Source organism: Heloderma suspectum, chromosome 2, assembly GCF_057233095.1.
Source record: "Heloderma suspectum isolate Gila_16-S chromosome 2, 16-S_ref, whole genome shotgun sequence".
NCBI lineage: Eukaryota > Metazoa > Chordata > Lepidosauria > Squamata > Helodermatidae > Heloderma > Heloderma suspectum.
In genome coordinates, this window is record NC_139459.1 from 149,494,187 (window position 1) to 149,514,933 (window position 20,747).

The following is a 20,747-nucleotide window of genomic DNA, read 5'->3' on the forward strand; positions in this document are numbered from 1 at the left end:
CCAACCCAGCCCTCACTTGGGTATTAATCCTAATTTTCCTGTGCAACTGAAACATCCCCTCGTCCATACAGCGTACAAAAAGACAGTAGGCAAGCAATCCTGATGGCCCACTCAGTTTGTTTCACCAGGCTCGGCTTCATCGAGGCCCTAGTTCCTGCCTGGGAAGCCCTGCCTCCATAACCCTAACCCTAATTTGTGTTTTAATGCTAATGTTCTTCTGCAATGGAAACATCCCCCCATGGATACGGTGTACTAAAACGGAGTAGGAAAGCCATCCTGGTGTCCCACTCAAGTCTGTTTCACCAAGCTAGGCTTCACAGAGTGTCTGGTTCCCTCCAGGGAAGCCTAACCTCCCCAACCTTACCCCTAACTAGAGTCTTGGCCCTAATTTTCTTGTGCAACTGAAACATTCCCCCGTCCAAACGGTGTACAAAAAGAAAGTAGGCAAGCTATCCCGATGGCCCACTCAGGCTTTTTCACCAAGCTAGGCTGCACCGAAGCCCAGGATCACGCTTGGGATCCGCAGTCTCCCCAACCCTAACCCTAACTTGAGTTTTGACACAAAGTTTCTTGTGCAACTGAAACGATACCCCGTCCTTACAGTGCACAGAAAGCCAGTAGGAAAGCTATCCCGATGGCCCACTCAGTCTGTTTCACCAAGCTAGGCTACACCGAAGCCCAGGATCCCGCCTGGGAAGCCCAGTCTCCCCAACCCTAACCCTAACTTCAGTCTTAACCCTAATTTTCTTGTGCAAGTGAAACATCCCCCCGTCCATACGGTTTAGAAAAAGTCAGTAGGCAAGCCATCCCGATTGCCAACTCAATCTGTTCCACCTAGCTAGCCTTCACAGAGGCCCTGGTTCCTGCCTGGGAAGCCCGGTCTCACCAACCCTAACCCTTACTTGAGTCTTCTTAACCCTAATTTTCTTGTGCAAGTGAAACCTCCCCCCGTCCATACGGTTTAGAAAAAGTCAGTAGGCAAGCCATCCCGATTGCCAACTCAATCTGTTCCACCAAGCTAGCATTCACAGAGGCCCTGGTTGCTGCCTGGGAACCACAGTCTCCCCAACCCAGCCCTCACTTGGGTATTAATCCTAATTTTCCTGTGCGACTGAAACATCCCCTCGTCCATACAGCATACAAAAAGACAGTAGGCAAGCAATCCTGATGGCCCACTCAGTCTGTTTCACCAGGCTCGGCTTCATCGAGGCCGTAGTTCCTGCCTGGGAAGCCCAGCCTCCATAACCCTAACCCTAATTTGGGTCTTAAGGCTAATGTACTTCTGCAACGGAAACATCCCCCCATGGACACGATGTACTAAAACGGAGTAGGGAAGCCATCCTGGTGGCCCACTCAAGTCTGTTTCACCAAGCTAGGCTTCACAGAGGGTCTGGTTCCCTGCAGGGAAGCCTAGCCTCCCCAACCTTAACCCTAACTAGAGTCTTGGCCCTAATTTTCTTGTGCAACTGAAACATTCCCCCGTCCAAACGGTGTACAAAAAGAAAGTAGGCAAGCTATCCCGATGGCCCACTCAGTCTTTTTCACCAAGCTGGGCTGCACCGAAGCCCAGGATCACGCTTGGGATCCGCAGTCTCCCCAACCCTAACCCTAACTTGAGTTTTTACACAAATTTTCTTGTGCAACTGAAACGATACCCTGTCCTTACAGTGCACAGAAAGCCAGAAGGAAAGCTATCCCGATGGCCCACTCAGTCTGTTTCACCAAGCTAGGCTACACCGAAGCCCAGGATCCCGCCTGGGAAGCCCAGTCTCCCCAACCCTAACCCTAACTTGAGTCTTAACCCTAATTTTCTTGTGCAAGTGAAACATCCCCCCGTCCATACGGTTTAGAAAAAGTCAGTAGGCAAGCCATCCCGATTGCCAACTCAATCTGTTCCACCAAGCTAGCCTTCACAGAGGCCCTGGTTCCTGCCTGGGAAGCACAGTCTCCCCAACCCAGACCTACCTTGGGTATTAATCCTAATTTTCCTGTGCAACTGAAACATCCCCTCGTCCATACAGCGTACAAAAAGACAGTAGGCAAGCAATCCTGATGGCCCACTCAGTTTGTTTCACCAGGCTCGGCTTCATCGAGGCCGTAGTTCCTGCCTGGGAAGCCCAGCCTCCATAACCCTAACCCTAATTTGGGTCTTAAGGCTAATGTACTTCTGCAACGGAAACATCCCCCCATGGACACGATGTACTAAAACGGAGTAGGGAAGCCATCCTGGTGGCCCACTCAAGTCTGTTTCACCAAGCTAGGCTTCACAGAGGGTCTGGTTCCCTGCAGGGAAGCCTAGCCTCCCCAACCTTAACCCTAACTAGAGTTTTGGCCCTAATTTTCTTGTGCAACTGAAACATTCCCCCGTCCAAACGGTGTACAAAAAGAAAGTAGGCAAGCTATCCCGATGGCCCACTCAGTCTTTTTCACCAAGCTGGCCTGCACCGAAGCCCAGGATCACGCTTGGGATCCGCAGTCTCCCCAACCCTAACCCTAACTTGAGTTTTTACACAAATTTTCTTGTGCAACTGAAACGATACCCTGTCCTTACAGTGCACAGAAAGCCAGAAGGAAAGCTATCCCGATGGCCCACTCAGTCTGTTTCACCAAGCTAGGCTACACCGAAGCCCAGGATCCCGCCTGGGAAGCCCAGTCTCCCCAACCCTAACCCTAACTTGAGTCTTAACCCTAATTTTCTTGTGCAAGTGAAACATCCCCCCGTCCATACGGTTTAGAAAAAGTCAGTAGGCAAGCCATCCCGATTGCCAACTCAATCTGTTCCACCAAGCTAGCATTCACGGAGGCCCTGGTTCCTGCCTGGGAAGCCCAGTCTCACCAACCCTAACCCTAACTTGAGTCTTCTTAACCCTAATTTTCTTGGTCAAGTGAAACATCCCCCCGTCCATACGGTTTAGAAAAAGTCAGTAGGCAAGCCATCCCAATTGCCAACTCAATCTGTTCCACCAAGCTAGCATTCACAGAGGCCCTGGTTGCTGCCTGGGAACCACAGTCTCCCCAACCCAGCCCAAACTTGGGTATTAATCCTAATTATCCTTTGCGACTGAAACATCCCCTCGTCCATACAGCATACAAAAAGACAGTAGGCAAGCAATCCTGATGGCCCACTCAGTCTGTTTCACCAGGCTCGGCTTCATCGAGGCCGTAGTTCCTGCCTGGGAAGCCCAGCCTCCATAACCCTAACCCTAATTTGGGTCTTAAGGCTAATGTACTTCTGCAACGGAAACATCCCCCCATGGACACGATGTACTAAAACCGAGTAGGGAAGCCATCCTGGTGGCCCACTCAAGTCTGTTTCACCAAGCTAGGCTTCACAGAGGGTCTGGTTCCCTGCAGGGAAGCCTAGCCTCCCCAACCTTAACCCTAACTAGAGTCTTGGCCCTAATTTTCTTGTGCAACTGAAACATTCCCCCGTCCAAACGGTGTACAAAAAGAAAGTAGGCAAGCTATCCCGATGGCCCACTCAGTCTTTTTCACCAAGCTGGCCTGCACCGAAGCCCAGGATCACGCTTGGGATCCGCAGTCTCCCCAACCCTAACCCTTACTTGAGTTTTTACACAAATTTTCTTGTGCAACTGAAACGATACCCTGTCCTTACAGTGCACAGAAAGCCAGAAGAAAAGCTATCCCGATGGCCCACTCAGTCTGTTTCACCAAGCTAGGCTACACCGAAGCCCAGGATCCCGCCTGGGAAGCCCAGTCTCCCCAACCCTAACCCTAACTTGAGTCTTAACCCTACTTTTCTTGTGCAAGTAAAACATCGCCCCGTCCATACGGTTTAGAAAAAGTCAGTAGGCAAGCCATCCCGATTGCCAACTCAATCTGTTCCACCAAGCTAGCATTCACAGAGGCCCTGGTTGCTGCCTGGGAACCACAGTCTCCCCAACCCAGCCCTCACTTGGGTATTAATCCTAATTTTCCTGTGCGACTGAAACATCCCCTCGTCCATACAGCATACAAAAAGACAGTAGGCAAGCAATCCTGATGGCCCACTCAGTCTGTTTCACCAGGCTCGGCTTCATCGAGGCCGTAGTTCCTGCCTGGGAAGCCCAGCCTCCATAACCCTAACCCTAATTTGGGTCTTAAGGCTAATGTACTTCTGCAACGGAAACATCCCCCCATGGACACGATGTACTAAAACGGAGTAGGGAAGCCATCCTGGTGGCCCACTCAAGTCTGTTTCACCAAGCTAGGCTTCACAGAGGGTCTGGTTCCCTGCAGGGAAGCCTAGCCTCCACAACCTTAACCCTAACTAGAGTCTTGGCCCTAATTTTCTTGTGCAACTGAAACATTCCCCCGTCCAAACGGTGTACAAAAAGAAAGTAGGCAAGCTATCCCGATGGCCCACTCAGTCTTTTTCACCAAGCTGGCCTGCACCGAAGCCCAGGATCACGCTTGGGATCCGCAGTCTCCCCAACCCTAACCCTAACTTGAGTTTTTACAAAAATTTTCTTGTGCAACTGAAACGATACCCTGTCCTTACAGTGCACAGAAAGCCAGAAGGAAAGCTATCCCGATGGCCCACTCAGTCTGTTTCACCAAGCTAGGCTACACCGAAACCCAGATTCCCGCCTGGGAAGCCCAGTCTCCCCAACCCTAACCCTAACTTGAGTCTTAACCCTAATTTTCTTGTGCAAGTGAAACATCCCCCCGTCCATACGGTTTAGAAAAAGGCAGTAGGCAAGCCATCCCGATTGCCAACTCCATCTGTTCCACCAAGCTATCCTTCACAGAGGCCCTGGTTCCTGCCTGGGAAGCCCGGTCTCACCAACCCTAACCCTAACTTCAGTCTTCTTAACCCTAATTTTCTTGTGCAAGTGAAACCTCCCCCCGTCCATACGGTTTAGAAAAAGTCAGTAGGCAAGCCATCCCGATTGCCAACTCAATCTGTTCCACCAAGCTAGCCTTCACAGAGGCCCTGGTTCCTGCCTGGGAAGCACAGTCTCCCCAACCCAGCCCTCACTTGGGAATTAATCCTAATTTTCCTGTGCAACTGAAACATCCCCTCGTCCATACAGCGTACAAAAAGACAGTAGGCAAGCAATCCTGATGGCCCACTCAGTTTGTTTCACCAGGCTCGGCTTCATCGAGGCCGTAGTTCCTGCCTGGGAAGCCCTGCCTCCATAACCCTAACCCTAATTTGTGTTTTAATGCTAACGTTCTTCTGCAATGGAAACATCCCCCCATGGATACGGTGTACTAAAACGGAGTAGGAAAGCCATCCTGGTGTCCCACTCAAGTCTGTTTCACCAAGCTAGGCTTCACAGAGTGTCTGGTTCCCTCCAGGGAAGCCTAACCTCCCCAACCTTACCCCTAACTAGAGTCTTGGCCCTAATTTTCTTGTGCAACTGAAACATTCCCCCGTCCAAACGGTGTACAAAAAGAAAGTAGGCAAGCTATCCCGATGGCCCACTCAGTCTTTTTCACCAAGCTAGGCTGCACCGAAGCCCAGGATCACGCTTGGGATCCGCAGTCTCCCCAACCCTAACCCTAACTTGAGTTTTTACACAAAGTTTCTTGTGCAACTGAAACGATACCCTGTCCTTACAGTGCACAGAAAGCCAGTAGGAAAGCTATCCCGATGGCCCACTCAGTCTGTTTCACCAGGCTCGGCTTCATCGAGGCCGTAGTTCCTGCCTGGGAAGCCCAGCCTCCATAACCCTAACCCTAATTTGGGTCTTAAGGCTAATGTACTTCTGCAACGGAAACATCCCCCCATGGACACGATGTACTAAAACGGAGTAGGGAAGCCATCCTGGTGGCCCACTCAAGTCTGTTTCACCAAGCTAGGCTTCACAGAGGGTCTGGTTCCCTGCAGGGAAGCCTAGCCTCCCCAACCTTAACCCTAACTAGAGTCTTGGCCCTAATTTTCTTGTGCAACTGAAACATTCCCCCGTCCAAACGGTGTACAAAAAGAAAGTAGGCAAGCTATCTTGATGCAAGATGGCCCACTCAGTCTTTTTCACCAAGCTGGGCTGCACCGAAGCCCAGGATCACGCTTGGGATCCGCAGTCTCCCCAACCCTAACCCTAACTTGAGTTTTTACACAAATTTTCTTGTGCAACTGAAACGATACCCTGTCCTTACAGTGCACAGAAAGCCAGAAGGAAAGCTATCCCGATGGCCCACTCAGTCTGTTTCACCAAGCTAGGCTACACCGAAGCCCAGGATCCCGCCTGGGAAGCCCAGTCTCCCCAACCCTAACCCTAACTTGAGTCTTAACCCTAATTTTCTTGTGCAAGTGAAACATCCCCCCGTCCATACGGTTTAGAAAAAGTCAGTAGGCAAGCCATCCCGATTGCCAACTCAATCTGTTCCACCAAGCTATCCTTCACAGAGGCCCTGGTTCCTGCCTGGGAAGCCCGGTCTCACCAACCCTAACCCTAACTTCAGTCTTCTTAACCCTAATTTTCTTGTGCAAGTGAAACCTCCCCCCGTCCATACGGTTTAGAAAAAGTCAGTAGGCAAGCCATCCCGATTGCCAACTCAATCTGTTCCACCAAGCTAGCATTCACAGACGCCCTGGTTGCTGCCTGGGAACCACAGTCTCCCCAACCCAGCCCTACCTTGGGTATTAATCCTAATTTTCCTGTGCGACTGAAACATCCCCTTGTCCATACAGCATACAAAAAGACAGTAGGCAAGCAATCCTGATGGCCCACTCAGTCTGTTTCACCAGGCTCGGCTTCATCGAGGCCGTAGTTCCTGCCTGGGAAGCCCTGCCTCCATAACCCTAAGCCTAATTTGGGTTTTAATGCTAATGTTCTTCTGCAATGGAAACATCCCCCCATGGATACGGTGTACTAAAACGAAGTAGGGAAGCCATCCTGATGGCCCACTCAAGTCTGTTTCACCAAGCTAGGCTTCACAGAGGGTCTGGTTCCCTGCAGGGAAGCCTAGCCTCCCCAACCTTAACCCTAACTAGAGTCTTGGCCCTAATTTTCTTGTGCAACTGAAACATTCCCCCGTCCAAACAGTGTACAAAAAGAAAGTAGGCAAGCTATCCCGATGGCCCACTCAGTCTTTTTCACCAAGCTGGGCTGCACCGAAGCCCAGGATCACGCTTGGGATCCGCAGTCTCCCCAACCCTAACCCTAACTTGAGCTTTTACACAAATTTTCTTGTGCAACTGAAACGATACCCCGTCCTTACAGTGCACAGAAAGCCAGTAGGAAAGCTATCCCGATGGCCCACTCAGTCTGTTTCACCAAGCTAGGCTACACCGAAGCCCAGGATCCCGCCTGGGAAGCCCAGTCTCGCCAACCCTAACCCTAACTTGAGTCTTAACCCTAATTTTCTTGTGCAAGTGAAACATCCCCCCGTCCATACGGTTTAGAAAAAGTCAGTAGGCAAGCCATCCCGATTGCCAACTCAATCTGTTCCACCAAGCTAGCCTTCACAGAGGCCCTGGTTCCTGCCTGGGAAGCCCGGTCTCACCAACCCTAACCCTAACTTGAGTCTTCTTATCCCTAATTTTCTTGTGCAAGTGAAACATCCCCCCGTCCATACGGTTTAGAAAAAGTCAGTAGGCAAGCCATCCCGATTGCCAACTCAATCTGTTCCACCAAGCTAGCATTCACAGAGGCCCTGGTTGCTGCCTGGGAACCACAGTCTCCCCAACCCAGCCCTCACTTGGGTATTAATCCTAATTTTCCTCTTCGACTGAAACATCCCCTCGTCCATACAGCATACAAAAAGACAGTAGGCAAGCAATCCTGATGGCCCACTCAGTCTGTTTCACCAGGCTCGGCTTCATCGAGGCCGTAGTTCCTGCCTGGGAAGCCCAGCCTCCATAACCCTAACCCTAATTTGGGTCTTAAGGCTAATGTACTTCTGCAACGGAAACATCCCCCCATGGACACGATGTACTAAAACGGAGTAGGGAAGCCATCCTGGTGGCCCACTCAAGTCTGTTTCACCAAGCTAGGCTTCACAGAGGGTCTGGTTCCCTGCAGGGAAGCCTAGCCTCCACAACCTTAACCCTAACTAGAGTCTTGGCCCTAATTTTCTTGTGCAACTGAAACATTCCCCCGTCCAAACGGTGTACAAAAAGAAAGTAGGCAAGCTATCCCGATGGCCCACTCAGTCTTTTTCACCAAGCTGGCCTGCACCGAAGCCCAGGATCACGCTTGGGATCCGCAGTCTCCCCAACCCTAACCCTAACTTGAGTTTTTACACAAATTTTCTTGTGCAACTGAAACGATACCCTGTCCTTACAGTGCACAGAAAGCCAGAAGGAAAGCTATCCCGATGGCCCACTCAGTCTGTTTCACCAAGCTAGGCTACACCGAAGCCCAGGATCCCGCCTGGGAAGCCCAGTCTCCTCAACCCTAACACTAACTTGAGTCTTAACCCTACTTTTCTTGTGCAAGTGAAACATCCCCCCGTCCATACGGTTTAGAAAAAGTCAGTAGGCAAGCCATCCCGATTGCCAACTCAATCTGTTCCACCAAGCTAGCCTTCACAGAGGCCCTGGTTCCTGCCTGGGAAGCACGGTCTCACCAACCCTAACCCTAACTTCAGTCTTCTTAACCCTAATTTTCTTGTGCAAGTGAAACATCCCCTCGTCCATACAGCGTACAAAAAGACAGTAGGCAAGCAATCCTGATGGCCCACTCAGTTTGTTTCACCAGGCTCGGCTTCATCGAGGCCGTAGTTCCTGCCTGGGAAGCCCAGCCTCCATAACCCTAACCCTAATTTGGGTCTTAAGGCTAATGTACTTCTGCAACGGAAACATCCCCCCATGGACACGATGTACTAAAACGGAGTAGGGAAGCCATCCTGGTGGCCCACTCAAGTCTGTTTCACCAAGCTAGGCTTCACAGAGGGTCTGGTTCCCTGCAGGGAAGCCTAGCCTCCCCAACCTTAACCCTAACTAGAGTTTTGGCCCTAATTTTCTTGTGAAACTGAAACATTCCCCCGTCCAAACGGTGTACAAAAAGAAAGTAGGCAAGCTATCCCGATGGCCCACTCAGTCTTTTTCACCAAGCTGGCCTGCACCGAAGCCCAGGATCACGCTTGGGATCCGCAGTCTCCCCAACCCTAACCCTAACTTGAGTTTTTACACAAATTTTCTTGTGCAACTGAAACGATACCCTGTCCTTACAGTGCACAGAAAGCCAGAAGGAAAGCTATCCCGATGGCCCACTCAGTCTGTTTCACCAAGCTAGGCTACACCGAAGCCCAGGATCCCGCCTGGGAAGCCCAGTCTCCCCAACCCTAACCCTAACTTGAGTCTTAACCCTAATTTTCTTGTGCAAGTGAAACATCCCCCCGTCCATACGGTTTAGAAAAAGTCAGTAGGCAAGCCATCCCGATTGCCAACTCAATCTGTTCCACCAAGCTAGCATTCACGGAGGCCCTGGTTCCTGCCTGGGAAGCCCAGTCTCACCAACCCTAACCCTAACTTGAGTCTTCTTAACCCTAATTTTCTTGGTCAAGTGAAACATCCCCCCGTCCATACGGTTTAGAAAAAGTCAGTAGGCAAGCCATCCCAATTGCCAACTCAATCTGTTCCACCAAGCTAGCATTCACAGAGGCCCTGGTTGCTGCCTGGGAACCACAGTCTCCCCAACCCAGCCCAAACTTGGGTATTAATCCTAATTTTCCTGTGCGACTGAAACATCCCCTCGTCCATACAGCATACAAAAAGACAGTAGGCAAGCAATCCTGATGGCCCACTCAGTCTGTTTCACCAGGCTCGGCTTCATCGAGGCCGTAGTTCCTGCCTGGGAAGCCCAGCCTCCATAACCCTAACCCTAATTTGGGTCTTAAGGCTAATGTACTTCTGCAACGGAAACATCCCCCCATGGACACGATGTACTAAAACCGAGTAGGGAAGCCATCCTGGTGGCCCACTCAAGTCTGTTTCACCAAGCTAGGCTTCACAAAGGGTCTGGTTCCCTGCAGGGAAGCCTAGCCTCCCCAACCTTAACCCTAACTAGAGTCTTGGCCCTAATTTTCTTGTGCAACTGAAACATTCCCCCGTCCAAACGGTGTACAAAAAGAAAGTAGGCAAGCTATCCCGATGGCCCACTCAGTCTTTTTCACCAAGCTGGCCTGCACCGAAGCCCAGGATCACGCTTGGGATCCGCAGTCTCCGCAACCCTAACCCTTACTTGAGTTTTTACACAAATTTTCTTGTGCAACTGAAACGATACCCTGTCCTTACAGTGCACAGAAAGCCAGAAGAAAAGCTATCCCGATGGCCCACTCAGTCTGTTTCACCAAGCTAGGCTACACCGAAGCCCAGGATCCCGCCTGGGAAGCCCAGTCTCCCCAACCCTAACCCTAACTTGAGTCTTAACCCTACTTTTCTTGTGCAAGTAAAACATCGCCCCGTCCATACGGTTTAGAAAAAGTCAGTAGGCAAGCCATCCCGATTGCCAACTCAATCTGTTCCACCAAGCTAGCATTCACAGAGGCCCTGGTTGCTGCCTGGGAACCACAGTCTCCCCAACCCAGCCCTCACTTGGGTATTAATCCTAATTTTCCTGTGCGACTGAAACATCCCCTCGTCCATACAGCATACAAAAAGACAGTAGGCAAGCAATCCTGATGGCCCACTCAGTCTGTTTCACCAGGCTCGGCTTCATCGAGGCCGTAGTTCCTGCCTGGGAAGCCCAGCCTCCATAACCCTAACCCTAATTTGGGTCTTAAGGCTAATGTACTTCTGCAACGGAAACATCCCCCCATGGACACGATGTACTAAAACGGAGTAGGGAAGCCATCCTGGTGGCCCACTCAAGTCTGTTTCACCAAGCTAGGCTTCACAGAGGGTCTGGTTCCCTGCAGGGAAGCCTAGCCTCCACAACCTTAACCCTAACTAGAGTCTTGGCCCTAATTTTCTTGTGCAACTGAAACATTCCCCCGTCCAAACGGTGTACAAAAAGAAAGTAGGCAAGCTATCCCGATGGCCCACTCAGTCTTTTTCACCAAGCTGGCCTGCACCGAAGCCCAGGATCACGCTTGGGATCCGCAGTCTCCCCAACCCTAACCCTAACTTGAGTTTTTACAAAAATTTTCTTGTGCAACTGAAACGATACCCTGTCCTTACAGTGCACAGAAAGCCAGAAGGAAAGCTATCCCGATGGCCCACTCAGTCTGTTTCACCAAGCTAGGCTACACCGAAACCCAGATTCCCGCCTGGGAAGCCCAGTCTCCCCAACCCTAACCCTAACTTGAGTCTTAACCCTAATTTTCTTGTGCAAGTGAAACATCCCCCCGTCCATACGGTTTAGAAAAAGGCAGTAGGCAAGCCATCCCGATTGCCAACTCCATCTGTTCCACCAAGCTATCCTTCACAGAGGCCCTGGTTCCTGCCTGGGAAGCCCGGTCTCACCAACCCTAACCCTAACTTCAGTCTTCTTAACCCTAATTTTCTTGTGCAAGTGAAACCTCCCCCCGTCCATACGGTTTAGAAAAAGTCAGTAGGCAAGCCATCCCGATTGCCAACTCAATCTGTTCCACCAAGCTAGCCTTCACAGAGGCCCTGGTTCCTGCCTGGGAAGCACAGTCTCCCCAACCCAGCCCTCACTTGGGTATTAATCCTAATTTTCCTGTGCAACTGAAACATCCCCTCGTCCATACAGCGTACAAAAAGACAGTAGGCAAGCAATCCTGATGGCCCACTCAGTTTGTTTCACCAGGCTCGGCTTCATCGAGGCCGTAGTTCCTGCCTGGGAAGCCCTGCCTCCATAACCCTAACCCTAATTTGTGTTTTAATGCTAATGTTCTTCTGCAATGGAAACATCCCCCCATGGATACGGTGTACTAAAACGGAGTAGGAAAGCCATCCTGGTGTCCCACTCAAGTCTGTTTCACCAAGCTAGGCTTCACAGAGTGTCTGGTTCCCTCCAGGGAAGCCTAACCTCCCCAACCTTACCCCTAACTAGAGTCTTGGCCCTAATTTTCTTGTGCAACTGAAACATTCCCCCGTCCAAACGGTGTACAAAAAGAAAGTAGGCAAGCTATCCCGATGGCCCACTCAGTCTTTTTCACCAAGCTAGGCTGCACCGAAGCCCAGGATCACGCTTGGGATCCGCAGTCTCCCCAACCCTAACCCTAACTTGAGTTTTTACACAAAGTTTCTTGTGCAACTGAAACGATACCCTGTCCTTACAGTGCACAGAAAGCCAGTAGGAAAGCTATCCCGATGGCCCACTCAGTCTGTTTCACCAAGCTAGGCTACACCGAAGCCCAGGATCCCGCCTGGGAAGCCCAGTCTCCCCAACCCTAACCCTAACTTGAGTCTTAACCCTCATTTTCTTGTGCAAGTGAAACATCCCCCCGTCCATACGGTTTAGAAAAAGTCAGTAGGCAAGCCATCCCGATTGCCAACTCAATCTGTTCCACCTAGCTAGCCTTCACAGAGGCCCTGGTTCCTGCCTGGGAAGCCCGGTCTCACCAACCCTAACCCTTACTTGAGTCTTCTTAACCCTAATTTTCTTGTGCAAGTGAAACCTCCCCCCGTCCATACGGTTTAGAAAAAGTCAGTAGGCAAGCCATCCCGATTGCCAACTCAATCTGTTCCACCAAGCTAGCATTCACAGAGGCCCTGGTTGCTGCCTGGGAACCACAGTCTCCCCAACCCAGCCCTCACTTGGGTATTAATCCTAATTTTCCTGTGCAACTGAAACATCCCCTCGTCCATACAGCGTACAAAAAGACAGTAGGCAAGCAATCCTGATGGCCCACTCAGTTTGTTTCACCAGGCTCGGCTTCATCGAGGCCCTAGTTCCTGCCTGGGAAGCCCTGCCTCCATAACCCTAACCCTAATTTGTGTTTTAATGCTAATGTTCTTCTGCAATGGAAACATCCCCCCATGGATACGGTGTACTAAAACGGAGTAGGAAAGCCATCCTGGTGTCCCACTCAAGTCTGTTTCACCAAGCTAGGCTTCACAGAGTGTCTGGTTCCCTCCAGGGAAGCCTAACCTCCCCAACCTTACCCCTAACTAGAGTCTTGGCCCTAATTTTCTTGTGCAACTGAAACATTCCCCCGTCCAAACGGTGTACAAAAAGAAAGTAGGCAAGCTATCCCGATGGCCCACTCAGTCTTTTTCACCAAGCTAGGCTGCACCGAAGCCCAGGATCACGCTTGGGATCCGCAGTCTCCCCAACCCTAACCCTAACTTGAGTTTTGACACAAAGTTTCTTGTGCAACTGAAACGATACCCCGTCCTTACAGTGCACAGAAAGCCAGTAGGAAAGCTATCCCGATGGCCCACTCAGTCTGTTTCACCAAGCTAGGCTACACCGAAGCCCAGGATCCCGCCTGGGAAGCCCAGTCTCCCCAACCCTAACCCTAACTTGAGTCTTAACCCTAATTTTCTTGTGCAAGTGAAACATCCCCCCGTCCATACGGTTTAGAAAAAGTCAGTAGGCAAGCCATCCCGATTGCCAACTCAATCTGTTCCACCTAGCTAGCCTTCACAGAGGCCCTGGTTCCTGCCTGGGAAGCCCGGTCTCACCAACCCTAACCCTTACTTGAGTCTTCTTAACCCTAATTTTCTTGTGCAAGTGAAACCTCCCCCCGTCCATACGGTTTAGAAAAAGTCAGTAGGCAAGCCATCCCGATTGCCAACTCAATCTGTTCCACCAAGCTAGCATTCACAGAGGCCCTGGTTGCTGCCTGGGAACCACAGTCTCCCCAACCCAGCCCTCACTTGGGTATTAATCCTAATTTTCCTGTGCGACTGAAACATCCCCTCGTCCATACAGCATACAAAAAGACAGTAGGCAAGCAATCCTGATGGCCCACTCAGTCTGTTTCACCAGGCTCGGCTTCATCGAGGCCGTAGTTCCTGCCTGGGAAGCCCAGCCTCCATAACCCTAACCCTAATTTGGGTCTTAAGGCTAATGTACTTCTGCAACGGAAACATCCCCCCATGGACACGATGTACTAAAACGGAGTAGGGAAGCCATCCTGGTGGCCCACTCAAGTCTGTTTCACCAAGCTAGGCTTCACAGAGGGTCTGGTTCCCTGCAGGGAAGCCTAGCCTCCCCAACCTTAACCCTAACTAGAGTCTTGGCCCTAATTTTCTTGTGCAACTGAAACATTCCCCCGTCCAAACGGTGTACAAAAAGAAAGTAGGCAAGCTATCCCGATGGCCCACTCAGTCTTTTTCACCAAGCTGGGCTGCACCGAAGCCCAGGATCACGCTTGGGATCTGCAGTCTCCCCAACCCTAACCCTAACTTGAGTTTTTACACAAATTTTCTTGTGCAACTGAAACGATACCCTGTCCTTACAGTGCACAGAAAGCCAGAAGGAAAGCTATCCCGATGGCCCACTCAGTCTGTTTCACCAAGCTAGGCTACACCGAAGCCCAGGATCCCGCCTGGGAAGCCCAGTCTCCCCAACCCTAACCCTAACTTGAGTCTTAACCCTAATTTTCTTGTGCAAGTGAAACATCCCCCCGTCCATACGGTTTAGAAAAAGTCAGTAGGCAAGCCATCCCGATTGCCAACTCAATCTGTTCCACCAAGCTAGCCTTCACAGAGGCCCTGGTTCCTGCCTGGGAAGCACAGTCTCCCCAACCCAGACCTACCTTGGGTATTAATCCTAATTTTCCTGTGCAACTGAAACATCCCCTCGTCCATACAGCGTACAAAAAGACAGTAGGCAAGCAATCCTGATGGCCCACTCAGTTTGTTTCACCAGGCTCGGCTTCATCGAGGCCGTAGTTCCTGCCTGGGAAGCCCAGCCTCCATAACCCTAACCCTAATTTGGGTCTTAAGGCTAATGTACTTCTGCAACGGAAACATCCCCCCATGGACACGATGTACTAAAACGGAGTAGGGAAGCCATCCTGGTGGCCCACTCAAGTCTGTTTCACCAAGCTAGGCTTCACAGAGGGTCTGGTTCCCTGCAGGGAAGCCTAGCCTCCCCAACCTTAACCCTAACTAGAGTTTTGGCCCTAATTTTCTTGTGCAACTGAAACATTCCCCCGTCCAAACGGTGTACAAAAAGAAAGTAGGCAAGCTATCCCGATGGCCCACTCAGTCTTTTTCACCAAGCTGGCCTGCACCGAAGCCCAGGATCACGCTTGGGATCCGCAGTCTCCCCAACCCTAACCCTAACTTGAGTTTTTACACAAATTTTCTTGTGCAACTGAAACGATACCCTGTCCTTACAGTGCACAGAAAGCCAGAAGGAAAGCTATCCCGATGGCCCACTCAGTCTGTTTCACCAAGCTAGGCTACACCGAAGCCCAGGATCCCGCCTGGGAAGCCCAGTCTCCCCAACCCTAACCCTAACTTGAGTCTTAACCCTAATTTTCTTGTGCAAGTGAAACATCCCCCCGTCCATACGGTTTAGAAAAAGTCAGTAGGCAAGCCATCCCGATTGCCAACTCAATCTGTTCCACCAAGCTAGCATTCACGGAGGCCCTGGTTCCTGCCTGGGAAGCCCAGTCTCACCAACCCTAACCCTAACTTGAGTCTTCTTAACCCTAATTTTCTTGGTCAAGTGAAACATCCCCCCGTCCATACGGTTTAGAAAAAGTCAGTAGGCAAGCCATCCCAATTGCCAACTCAATCTGTTCCACCAAGCTAGCATTCACAGAGGCCCTGGTTGCTGCCTGGGAACCACAGTCTCCCCAACCCAGCCCAAACTTGGGTATTAATCCTAATTATCCTTTGCGACTGAAACATCCCCTCGTCCATACAGCATACAAAAAGACAGTAGGCAAGCAATCCTGATGGCCCACTCAGTCTGTTTCACCAGGCTCGGCTTCATCGAGGCCGTAGTTCCTGCCTGGGAAGCCCAGCCTCCATAACCCTAACCCTAATTTGGGTCTTAAGGCTAATGTACTTCTGCAACGGAAACATCCCCCCATGGACACGATGTACTAAAACCGAGTAGGGAAGCCATCCTGGTGGCCCACTCAAGTCTGTTTCACCAAGCTAGGCTTCACAGAGGGTCTGGTTCCCTGCAGGGAAGCCTAGCCTCCCCAACCTTAACCCTAACTAGAGTCTTGGCCCTAATTTTCTTGTGCAACTGAAACATTCCCCCGTCCAAACGGTGTACAAAAAGAAAGTAGGCAAGCTATCCCGATGGCCCACTCAGTCTTTTTCACCAAGCTGGCCTGCACCGAAGCCCAGGATCACGCTTGGGATCCGCAGTCTCCCCAACCCTAACCCTTACTTGAGTTTTTACACAAATTTTCTTGTGCAACTGAAACGATACCCTGTCCTTACAGTGCACAGAAAGCCAGAAGGAAAGCTATCCCGATGGCCCACTCAGTCTGTTTCACCAAGCTAGGCTACACCGAAGCCCAGGATCCCGCCTGGGAAGCCCAGTCTCCCCAACCCTAACCCTAACTTGAGTCTTAACCCTACTTTTCTTGTGCAAGTAAAACATCGCCCCGTCCATACGGTTTAGAAAAAGTCAGTAGGCAAGCCATCCCGATTGCCAACTCAATCTGTTCCACCAAGCTAGCATTCACAGAGGCCCTGGTTGCTGCCTGGGAACCACAGTCTCCCCAACCCAGCCCTCACTTGGGTATTAATCCTAATTTTCCTGTGCGACTGAAACATCCCCTCGTCCATACAGCATACAAAAAGACAGTAGGCAAGCAATCCTGATGGCCCACTCAGTCTGTTTCACCAGGCTCGGCTTCATCGAGGCCGTAGTTCCTGCCTGGGAAGCCCAGCCTCCATAACCCTAACCCTAATTTGGGTCTTAAGGCTAATGTACTTCTGCAACGGAAACATCCCCCCATGGACACGATGTACTAAAACGGAGTAGGGAAGCCATCCTGGTGGCCCACTCAAGTCTGTTTCACCAAGCTAGGCTTCACAGAGGGTCTGGTTCCCTGCAGGGAAGCCTAGCCTCCACAACCTTAACCCTAACTAGAGTCTTGGCCCTAATTTTCTTGTGCAACTGAAACATTCCCCCGTCCAAACGGTGTACAAAAAGAAAGTAGGCAAGCTATCCCGATGGCCCACTCAGTCTTTTTCACCAAGCTGGCCTGCACCGAAGCCCAGGATCACGCTTGGGATCCGCAGTCTCCCCAACCCTAACCCTAACTTGAGTTTTTACAAAAATTTTCTTGTGCAACTGAAACGATACCCTGTCCTTACAGTGCACAGAAAGCCAGAAGGAAAGCTATCCCGATGGCCCACTCAGTCTGTTTCACCAAGCTAGGCTACACCGAAACCCAGATTCCCGCCTGGGAAGCCCAGTCTCCCCAACCCTAACCCTAACTTGAGTCTTAACCCTAATTTTCTTGTGCAAGTGAAACATCCCCCCGTCCATACGGTTTAGAAAAAGGCAGTAGGCAAGCCATCCCGATTGCCAACTCCATCTGTTCCACCAAGCTATCCTTCACAGAGGCCCTGGTTCCTGCCTGGGAAGCCCGGTCTCACCAACCCTAACCCTAACTTCAGTCTTCTTAACCCTAATTTTCTTGTGCAAGTGAAACCTCCCCCCGTCCATACGGTTTAGAAAAAGTCAGTAGGCAAGCCATCCCGATTGCCAACTCAATCTGTTCCACCAAGCTAGCCTTCACAGAGGCCCTGGTTCCTGCCTGGGAAGCACAGTCTCCCCAACCCAGCCCTCACTTGGGAATTAATCCTAATTTTCCTGTGCAACTGAAACATCCCCTCGTCCATACAGCGTACAAAAAGACAGTAGGCAAGCAATCCTGATGGCCCACTCAGTTTGTTTCACCAGGCTCGGCTTCATCGAGGCCCTAGTTCCTGCCTGGGAAGCCCTGCCTCCATAACCCTAACCCTAATTTGTGTTTTAATGCTAATGTTCTTCTGCAATGGAAACATCCCCCCATGGATACGGTGTACTAAAACGGAGTAGGAAAGCCATCCTGGTGTCCCACTCAAGTCTGTTTCACCAAGCTAGGCTTCACAGAGTGTCTGGTTCCCTCCAGGGAAGCCTAACCTCCCCAACCTTACCCCTAACTAGAGTCTTGGCCCTAATTTTCTTGTGCAACTGAAACATTCCCCCGTCCAAACGGTGTACAAAAAGAAAGTAGGCAAGCTATCCCGATGGCCCACTCAGTCTTTTTCACCAAGCTAGGCTGCACCGAAGCCCAGGATCACGCTTGGGATCCGCAGTCTCCCCAACCCTAACCCTAACTTGAGTTTTGACACAAAGTTTCTTGTGCAACTGAAACGATACCCCGTCCTTACAGTGCACAGAAAGCCAGTAGGAAAGCTATCCCGATGGCCCACTCAGTCTGTTTCACCAAGCTAGGCTACACCGAAGCCCAGGATCCCGCCTGGGAAGCCCAGTCTCCCCAACCCTAACCCTAACTTGAGTCTTAACCCTAATTTTCTTGTGCAAGTGAAACATCCCCCCGTCCATACGGTTTAGAAAAAGTCAGTAGGCAAGCCATCCCGATTGCCAACTCAATCTGTTCCACCTAGCTAGCCTTCACAGAGGCCCTGGTTCCTGCCTGGGAAGCCCGGTCTCACCAACCCTAACCCTTACTTGAGTCTTCTTAACCCTAATTTTCTTGTGCAAGTGAAACCTCCCCCCGTCCATACGGTTTAGAAAAAGTCAGTAGGCAAGCCATCCCGATTGCCAACTCAATCTGTTCCACCAAGCTAGCATTCACAGAGGCCCTGGTTGCTGCCTGGGAACCACAGTCTCCCCAACCCAGCCCTCACTTGGGTATTAATCCTAATTTTCCTGTGCGACTGAAACATCCCCTCGTCCATACAGCATACAAAAAGACAGTAGGCAAGCAATCCTGATGGCCCACTCAGTCTGTTTCACCAGGCTCGGCTTCATCGAGGCCGTAGTTCCTGCCTGGGAAGCCCAGCCTCCATAACCCTAACCCTAATTTGGGTCTTAAGGCTAATGTACTTCTGCAACGGAAACATCCCCCCATGGACACGATGTACTAAAACGGAGTAGGGAAGCCATCCTGGTGGCCCACTCAAGTCTGTTTCACCAAGCTAGGCTTCACAGAGGGTCTGGTTCCCTGCAGGGAAGCCTAGCCTCCCCAACCTTAACCCTAACTAGAGTCTTGGCCCTAATTTTCTTGTGCAACTGAAACATTCCCCCGTCCAAACGGTGTACAAAAAGAAAGTAGGCAAGCTATCCCGATGGCCCACTCAGTCTTTTTCACCAAGCTGGGCTGCACCGAAGCCCAGGATCACGCTTGGGATCCGCAGTCTCCCCAACCCTAACCCTAACTTGAGTTTTTACACAAATTTTCTTGTGCAACTGAAACGATACCCTGTCCTTACAGTGCACAGAAAGCCAGAAGGAAAGCTATCCCGATGGCCCACTCAGTCTGTTTCACCAAGCTAGGCTACACCGAAGCCCAGGATCCCGCCTGGGAAGCCCAGTCTCCCCAACCCTAACCCTAACTTGAGTCTTAACCCTAATTTTCTTGTGCAAGTGAAACATCCCCCCGTCCATACGGTTTAGAAAAAGTCAGTAGGCAAGCCATCCCGATTGCCAACTCAATCTGTTCCACCAAGCTAGCCTTCACAGAGGCCCTGGTTCCTGCCTGGGAAGCACAGTCTCCCCAACCCAGACCTACCTTGGGTATTAATCCTAATTTTCCTGTGCAACTGAAACATCCCCTCGTCCATACAGCGTACAAAAAGACAGTAGGCAAGCAATCCTGATGGCCCACTCAGTTTGTTTCACCAGGCTCGGCTTCATCGAGGCCGTAGTTCCTGCCTGGGAAGCCCAGCCTCCATAACCCTAACCCTAATTTGGGTCTTAAGGCTAATGTACTTCTGCAACGGAAACATCCCCCCATGGACACGATGTACTAAAACGGAGTAGGGAAGCCATCCTGGTGGCCCACTCAAGTCTGTTTCACCAAGCTAGGCTTCACAGAGGGTCTGGTTCCCTGCAGGGAAGCCTAGCCTCCACAACCTTAACCCTAACTAGAGTCTTGGCCCTAATTTTCTTGTGCAACTGAAACATTCCCCCGTCCAAACGGTGTACAAAAAGAAAGTAGGCAAGCTATCCCGATGGCCCACTCAGTCTTTTTCACCAAGCTGGCCTGCACCGAAGCCCAGGATCACGCTTGGGATCCGCAGTCTCCCCAACCCTAACCCTAACTTGAGTTTTTACAAAAATTTTCTTGTGCAACTGAAACGATACCCTGTCCTTACAGTGCACAGAAAGCCAGAAGGAAAGCTATCCCGATGGCCCACTCAGTCTGTTTCACCAAGCTAGGCTACACCGAAACCCAGATTCCCGCCTGGGAAGCCCAGTCTCCCCAACCCTAACCCTAACTTGAGTCTTAACCCTAATTTTCTTGTGCAAGTGAAACATCCCCCCGTCCATACGGTTTAGAAAAAGGCAGTAGGCAAGCCATCCCGATTGCCAACTCCATCTGTTCCACCAAGCTATCCTTCACAGAGGCCCTGGTTCCTGCCTGGGAAGCCCGGTCTCACCAACCCTAACCCTAACTTCAGTCTTCTTAACCCTAATTTTCTTGTGCAAGTGAAACCTCCCCCCGTCCATACGGTTTAGAAAAAGTCAGTAGGCAAGCCATCCCGATTGCCAACTCAATCTGTTCCACCAAGCTAGCCTTCACAGAGGCCCTGGTTCCTGCCTGGGAAGCACAGTCTCCCCAACCCAGCCCTCACTTGGGAATTAATCCTAATTTTCCTGTGCAACTGAAACATCCCCTCGTCCATACAGCGTACAAAAAGACAGTAGGCAAGCAATCCTGATGGCCCACTCAGTTTGTTTCACCAGGCTCGGCTTCATCGAGGCCCTAGTTCCTGCCTGGGA